Source organism: Arachis hypogaea, chromosome 15, assembly GCF_003086295.3.
Source record: "Arachis hypogaea cultivar Tifrunner chromosome 15, arahy.Tifrunner.gnm2.J5K5, whole genome shotgun sequence".
Lineage (NCBI taxonomy): Eukaryota > Viridiplantae > Streptophyta > Magnoliopsida > Fabales > Fabaceae > Arachis > Arachis hypogaea.
Genome location: NC_092050.1, coordinates 90,238,416 through 90,246,419, shown reverse-complemented (window position 1 = coordinate 90,246,419; position 8,004 = coordinate 90,238,416). Strand labels below are relative to the sequence as shown.

General features: G+C 41.4%; 1 non-coding gene across 1 annotated transcript; it reads left to right on the top strand.

Moving 5' to 3' along the window:
* The first annotated feature begins 7,363 nt into the window (after window positions 1-7,363).
* LOC112752110 (small nucleolar RNA R71) lies at window positions 7,364-7,467 on the top strand. The gene has a single exon (XR_003176552.1). It is a non-coding gene; the product is annotated as a small nucleolar RNA R71 (small nucleolar RNA).
* The last annotated feature ends 537 nt before the right edge of the window (window positions 7,468-8,004 follow it).

Genomic DNA, 8,004 nt, shown 5'->3' with positions numbered 1-8,004 from the left:
AATCAAGTATTGAGAGGGTTATAGTCACATACCCATCCAAACCCAATTTGGTCCAGCATGAGAAAGCATTTCTAGCTTGATCTCTTCATTCCTCTTTCAAGGTTCAAAAGAGATCCAAGTTTGAATAGCTTCTTTTCCAAGATAACTACTCAATTGGATGAAGATCGAAAGCTTTCAAGTAAAATCAAGAGAAAAGATAGAAGAAGAATAATGAAAATTAGTATTGATCCATCAAATTACAACAGAGCTCCCTAACCCAATGAAAGGGGTTTAGTAGTTCATAGCTCTTGAAAATGAAAACAAAGATGGAGAATACATCATAAAACTAGAAAATGCAGAGAAAGTAAAATACAGAGAGTAGTTCTCTTTTTCCAACCTCCAGAACTCTTTTTAACAATTCAAAGCTACTCCTATATATACTACTTCTCTCAGCTTCAAGTTGGCTCCTCAAGTCTTGGGCCTTTGGATCTTGAGTTTGAAGCAGTTCTCTTCTTCATTTGGGCTTGGCTTTACTTGCAGAGAGAAAATGTGAAGTGTGCAGAGACTTTAGCTCAGGACGTTAGGGGTGTTAACGTTTAGTGAAAATATGAGTTCGAGAACGTTAGTGACAATCAACTTTCTCACTAACGTTACTAAGTAAAAGCCACATTAACTTCAACGTTAGTGGCATAAACGTTGCCACTAACGTTGCCTCTAAGTCCTTCACACAAGTTATTGAGACTTAACATTTCCAATAACTTTGAAAAGCCCCCTTTGTTCCCACGTTAGAGCCCACGTTAACTTAGTTAACGTGGCTCTTTAACGTGGGCTTGCCATCCTTCGAGAACATTAGTGACACTCAACATTGTCACCAACGCTCCAAGGTGCCCCTATGCCTCACGTTAGAGTCCATGTTAACTAGGTTAACGTGGCTTCTAACGTAGCCATGCTTAGCCATCCCCAATGTTAGTGACAATGTTGAGTGTCACTAACGTTGGCCATTCTTTCACTCATCAACGTTAGCTTCCACATTAACTAAGTTAACGTGGAAGTTAACGTGGCTCCTTGGGGGGTTGTGTGGTTGCTTCCAACGTTAGTGACAATGTTGGATGTCACTAACGTTGTCGACCACTCTTGCTTCTTACGTTAGCTCCCACGTTAACTCAAGTTAACGTGGGAGTTAACGTGATATGTTTCTCCTTAGGCCAACGTTAGTGACAATGTTGAATGACACTAACGTTGGCGTTTCTCCCCCTTTCTAACGTTAGAGGCCACGTTAACTAAGTTAACGTGGACTCTAACTTGGCCACTTATGAGCATTTGCCAACGTTAGTGACAATGTTAAGTGTCACTAACGTTGGTTCAACTTCCCTTCTCCACGTTAGAGTTCATGTTAACTTAGTTAACGTGACTCTTAACGTGGTCAATGATGGCTTCGAGAGCGTTATTGGCAATCACTTTTCTCATTAACTTTGCAAGTTACCTCCTATTCCTTGCTTCCTTTGGTCCTGAAATCAAGCAATAGAGTACATCAAAGTTCTAGTCCAAGTCATTGGTAATGCAACATACAATTTGTCACTAAACTTATGCAAAATCCTGATGAAATAATGTAAAATGCACAATGTATGCTTGAATCAAGGTGTAAGTGAATATCTACCCAAAACTAGCTTATTTCCTAAGGAAATGCATGAAACTAACCTAAAAACAGTAAAGAAAAGGTCCGTAAAACTGGCCAAGATGCCCTGGCATCACAACACCAAACTTAAAGCTTGCTTGTCCCTAAGCAAGTACTGGAACAAGAGAATGATGAATGGAATGCCAAGAGCAATGAGTCATTCTTATGGAAATCATATCACTGATTTTATGGTGGTTTCATGCATAGCAACTTAGGTTCATTCCTGGCTTTCAAACCTTTATCATGTCTTAAAACACTCACTTTGCTTACATCCCTTGAGACTTTTATTCATTGATCCCTTTGTTGTCATTTCAGAGCTTATTGGTGTTCTTAGGGTAAGTGCTCTGTAAGGGGGCAACTTTTTAAGATAAGCTTTCAGCCAACACTCCCAAACCAGTTGGTTCAAGGTGCTAGGTGTTGAAGCACCCCTAAGGACTTACTCCCTCAAGTCTCTCCCCCATACATATACACCACAGGCATATAGTTCATTTATTTTCCTTCTTAAGACCTTGGTGTCCAGCACCACTTTGGGTTACTAAATGTTCTGTGGTGAGGGTTACTCTTGATAATGGACTTTCAGCTGATAATCCCGGGTTAGTTAACTCAAGTTACCAAGTGATAAAGCACCCCTAAGAGCTTATTCATCCAAGTAGATCCCTCACACAGGAACACCACAGACACATATCTTAAGATCAAAACCATTGGTGCCTAGCCTTATTGCTTACTCTTTTTCTTTTGTTTTTCCACCTTCATTATTCTTTTCTCTTTCTCTTATTAGGATCTTGTCATATACTTAGTCTCATGAGTATATTCAAAGCAATGTATTCAGGCCAGATAGTTGTCATCCCACCTTATGGTTGAACCAACTTAGCTAACTTATGATCATACCACAAACTCATGAATGTACTCCATAATATGAACACTACTCTGGTCTTTTGAAACATAAGCATTCTCTCTTCATTTGATTAAAAAGGGACAAGCATACAAGTAAGTAAAGTAAGGATGCAGTGACATAAAGACTAGCACACAGATACTTTCTTCAATACCAAAAACTTAAAAGACATAATTGAAAAAGGTTTAAACATGACATGGAAGCAAGTTCTATTTCATACAAGATCTTCCTTATTTAAAGCATAGAGAAAGGTGGAATAAAGAAGGAACTCCACCACCTTTTACTGTTGTGGATGTCCATGCTCTTTTCCTTGCTTGTCCTCCTTGTTTCCTCTTGCATTTCCTCGTATCCGTGCCAATCTTGCTTGCTTCCAATCCTCAAGTTCCTTCCTCACTGACTCATGACTTTCTTCCACCCTTTGTCTTTCCTCTCGTGCTAATTCATCCTTCATTTCTTCATACCTGGCTATTCCTGGATGCAATATTGGCAGCTGTCCCACTAAGTAGCCGAGCCTGGCTTGAGTGTTTATGTGATGTCCTGTTTCGCTCATGTAAACTCCTTCTGCGAATGCCCTTTGCTCGTCCAATAGTTCTGCCTGTTCTATTTGTCTTCGATGCATCTCATGTATGTGTGCCCCTTGTTGTGCTTGGATGTTGATTAGCCTCTGGATGGATTCTTGTTGCTCGTTTTGCCTTCATTTCATCCTGTTGAATGTTTCTCCCCATTGTTGTCCTTGACTTAGTTGTTGTTCCATCATTTGCCTTTGCCACTCACCTTGCTGAGTCATCCATCTTGAGAGTGTTTCCTCTTGCTGCCCCATCATCTGTAGTTGAAGCTCTTTCTGTGCTCCTTGGCTTTCTAAATATTGTCTAGACAAGCCATCAATGGCCTCCTGCAATTGGTGCATGTCCAAGGTCTGTTGTGCTTCACCCTCTAAGACTTGTCCTTCCACTACTTGAGGGACTGTCCTCTTCCTTTGCTTCCGCTGAGGCAAAGGGGATGCTGCAGCATTCATCCTTCGTACAGTTATTGGGATGCCTTCCTTTATCCACATGGGGTTCTCATCTTCAAAAACCACCCCAGCTTTCTTGCATATTCGGTAAATAGTGCTGGGGTAACCTAACGTTCCTCTTGAGTCGCTTTTCTCTGCCATCTTTCTAATACCTTCAGCTATGAGTTCATGAACCTTAATTTCTCCTCCCTTCAGTATACAGTGCACCATTGTGGCTCTCTTGACATTCACCTTTGAGTTGTTTGCAGCTGGGAGAATAGACCTTCTCACTAGCTCAAACCACCCCTTGGCTTCAGAAGTGAGATCTGTTCTCTTGATGAACTTTGGTTTATTTCCCGCACCCTTTTCCCAGTCAGCTCCTGGTACACAAATATCTTGCAGAATCTGGTCATAATTGGGGTTGTCCAATCTTGAGTGATAGCTTTCTTCTTCAAACTGTATAGACCGTAGCTTCAATGCCCGCATGACACTCATGGGACCAAAGTCCACCATCTTTCCTCTCACAAAGCTTGTGTAAGACTCATCCTTCTTATCATATCGAACCGCATTTGCATAAAATTCTCTTATGAGGTTTGCATTCACCTTAATGACCGGGTCAGTGAGGAGCTCCCATCTTCTCCTTTCTATCTTCTCTGTAATTTCGGGGCACTCAGTCTTTTTAACTTGAAATCTCAGCTCATAAATGATTTCCTTATCAACCATCCACCCGTATTGCAATGCATGATGCAAGTTTCTAAATCTTTTTTCATCATATGGGTGTTCTTCCATGGGTTCCTTTCCCTTCCTTCTTTTAGAACCCGAAGACACCATGAATGATAGTTAATATGTGAAGGTGGCAAAGTTGTGGAGATTTTTGGTTGTTTAAGGTTTTATTGCAATGAAGAGAGTGAGGTGGGAAAAAGGTTTTTTTAATGGGGTAGGGAGTGTCTTGTACCGAAATGGAGAGTGGTGAAGATTGGGTAATGACAATGAAGGTGGGTATGGAACAAGGGTCATTTATATAGAGAAGTTGTGAGAGAATGGAGGGTGTGGATTGATTGAGTGGTTACCTGATGGATGGTTGGGGTGATGCATGGATAAAAGACAAGGATCGTCACTTTATGAATGAGATTGCTCGGTCTTTTAGGGGTTCCATTTTTCCAATGTTACATGGCAACATTTTCCAATGTATTCCCTTTTTAGAACAAGTGTGTAGCCCTTCCTTTTATGGTGTCCGATCCTTCTTTGTTTAGTTGTCCAATCCATCCCTTTTTATGCTTCTTTTGTTTTCCTATAAAGATTTAAAATAAGGCAATTAATATCATAAAAATCAAACTCTACGGCTAGAATAATAAAGAGAAGAAAAAGAGTTTGTTTATTTGTGAATTTCAACTAACTAACTACTTGTGTATCCTTATGCATTTTGGTGGCACCATGGGTTGACACCAAACTTAGTTTGAAGCAATGTGATGAAAAGTTTTGTTCAAAGCTCCCAAGACTAGCATGCAATCTTGGTTTGCTTTGAACACCAAACTTGTTCTTCACTATATACTGCATGATAAAGATTTCACCAAGTGTTTATCAAGTTTGGGTTGAAATTCATAAACATTGATTTATTCATTATTTTAAAAACATATAAAACATGGGTTGCCTCCCATGAAGCACTTCTTTAGCGTCATTAGCTTGACGTTTTTCCCTCCATCAGGGTGGTTGGTAGTGCTTAAAGTCCTCCCCTCTTGCTGTGGACTTATATCCATTGGTTGGATCAATGATCTCCACATGTTCCAGGGAAAGAACTCTGTTGATAGTGAAGACCTTAGGTAACTGAGATGGTACAGTGGGGAGATTATGGGGAATATCTGGGAAGTAAGCTGAGACAACTCTATCCCCTAGAGAGAAGTCTTCCGTAGGGATTTTCTTGTTCCTCCACCTCCTTGGTACCTTCTTCTTTGTTTCTTTTGAGGTTGCCTTCCCCTTGGTGACCTCTTTTTCTAAAGGAGTTATGATGCTGTCTTTACCTGCCTCTAGAGGTTTAGGTTCCTCCAATTTTTCCTTGAGCTGTGGCAATTGCTGTTTTCCTTGTTTATCAATTAAAAGGATCTCAGAATGAACTGGCTGTGCTTCAGTGCTTGTCTCCTCCTTCAGTGTCTCATTATCATTTGTGCTTAGTTCCTTGTCCTCTTGATCTGTTTCTTGTGAGAGTTTGAAAACATTGAAGCTGAGTCGTTCATCATGGATTCTCAATATTAGCTCCCCTTTCTCTACATTGATAAGTACTCTGGCCGTAGCTAGGAATGGTCTTCCCAATATGATTGGATGAGTGTGACTCTCTTCCATGTCCAGGATGACAAAGTCTGTTGGGAGAAAGTATTTCCCAACCTTTAGCAACACATTTTCCACCACTCCTATTGCTTGCTTTTGAGTTTTGTCAGCCAGTCTGATGATTACATCTGTGGGCATTATCTCATTGATCTGCAGCCTCTTCACCAGGGATAAGGGCAGTAAGTTGATGCTGGCCCCCAAATCACATAGTGCTCTATCGAACATAGTTTCACCTATGGCACAAGGGATGTGAAAACTCCCTGGGTCTCTTCTTTTTGTAGGCAACTCAGGTTGAATAAGGGCACTACATTCCTTGTTCATCACTATAGTCTGGCCTCCTTTGAGTGAGCTTTTCCTGGGAAGAAGTTCCTTCATATACTTGATGAATGCAGGCATTTGTTGAATTGCCTTGATGAATGGTATGTTTACATGCAGAGATGCAAACAAGTCTAGGAACCTTGAGTATATTCTCTTTCCCACAGCACCATTGAGCAGTTGAGGGAAGGGTGCATAGAGCTTCAGCAGCTCTTTTTGTGAGATTTCTGGTTCTTGGTGATCTCTATCCTCCTCCTTTGTTGAGTTGTCTTCAGGTTGTTCGAAAAGTTTGCCTTGCTTGTCTTCAGTCTCTTGATCACTTGTAGTTACCATTTTGCAATCTTCCCATCTTACTTTATTTGCTTCTCCTTTGGGGTTTTTCTCCGTGTCACTTGGGAAGCTGTCAGTAGGTTTGGGAATCTTCTCAGCTAAATATCCCACCTGGAATTCCAGCTTCCTAATGGTCTCTCCCTGGTTCTTAATACTAGCTCGCACCTCCTCTTTGAACACCTTATTTTCTTGAATCTCTTGGCATATTCCTTCAAGTAAGGCTTCAATCATAGAGAGCTTGTCATCAATTGATGGGTGATTCGGAGCAGATATGCTGTTTTGGTTTTGATAAGCATGTGGAGAAGTGTTGTTGTGGGGGTGTTGAGATGTCCTCTGTGTGAACTGCTGGTGAGCTGCATTGTTGTTGGAGTTGTAACGTCTCTGGTCTTGGTTTTGATCTTGCTCACTTCCCCACCCAAAGTTTGGGTGGTTTCTCCATCCAGGGTTGTAGGTCTTGGAGTATGGAGCATAGTTTTTCCTTGGTGAATTCCCAATGTAGTTGGCTTGCTCCTGACTACCCTCTGCTTCTTCATTCACTCCTTCTTGGGTTGTTGATAAAGTGGAGATTGCTGCTACTTGGTTCCTCTCCATCTTCTTGGTGAGGTCAGCCAGCTGCTGGGTAATAAACTTGTTTTGGGCCAACAGAGCATCTACATTGTTTAGCTCCATTACTCCTCTTGTGTTCCCTCTTTCGGAAGCATAGAAGTAGTCGTTCTCTGCTACTGTTTCAATAACATCTATGGCTTCCTCAATAGTCTTCTTCTTGTTCAAAGATCCTCCGGATGAATGGTCTACGGCCTTCTTTGACTCATAAGAGAGCCCTTCATAGAAAATGTGCAGCTGCACCCATTCGTTGAACATGTCAGGTGGACACCTCCTTGTTAAGTCCTTGATCCTCTCCCATGCTTCATATAGAGTCTCACCATCTTGTTGCCTGAAAGTTTGGACCTCAGCTCTCAGCCTATTGATTCGTTGAGGAGGGTAAAATCTTGCTAAGAATTTGTTCACCACGTCTTCCCAAGTTGTCAAGCTTTCCCTTGGGAAAGATTCCAGCCACTTTACTGCTTTGTCCCTAAGTGAGAATGGAAACAAGAGCAGTCTATAGGTGTCAGGATGAACACCATTAGACTTCACTGTGTCACATATTCTCAGGAAGGTGGTCAAATGTTGATTGGGGTCTTCTTGAACACCTCCTCCAAACGAACAGTTGTTCTGAACAAGGGTAATGACCTGTGGTTTAAGTTCAAAGTTGTTGGCATGGACTGTTGGCTTTTTGATGCTACTTCAACAATTGCCTGGGTTTGGATTGATGTAAGAGCCCAAAACTCTTCTATCCTCCCCAGCATGATTTGCTCTACCTCCTCCTCCATGGTTGTGATCTTCTTCTTCATGATGGTTTTCCATGTTGTCTTCCATGTTTGGTTCAAAGAATTCCTCTTCTTCCTCAGCACCAACCACTTTCTTTCCTCTTGCCTCCCTCCTTAATCTAAGCAAGGTCCT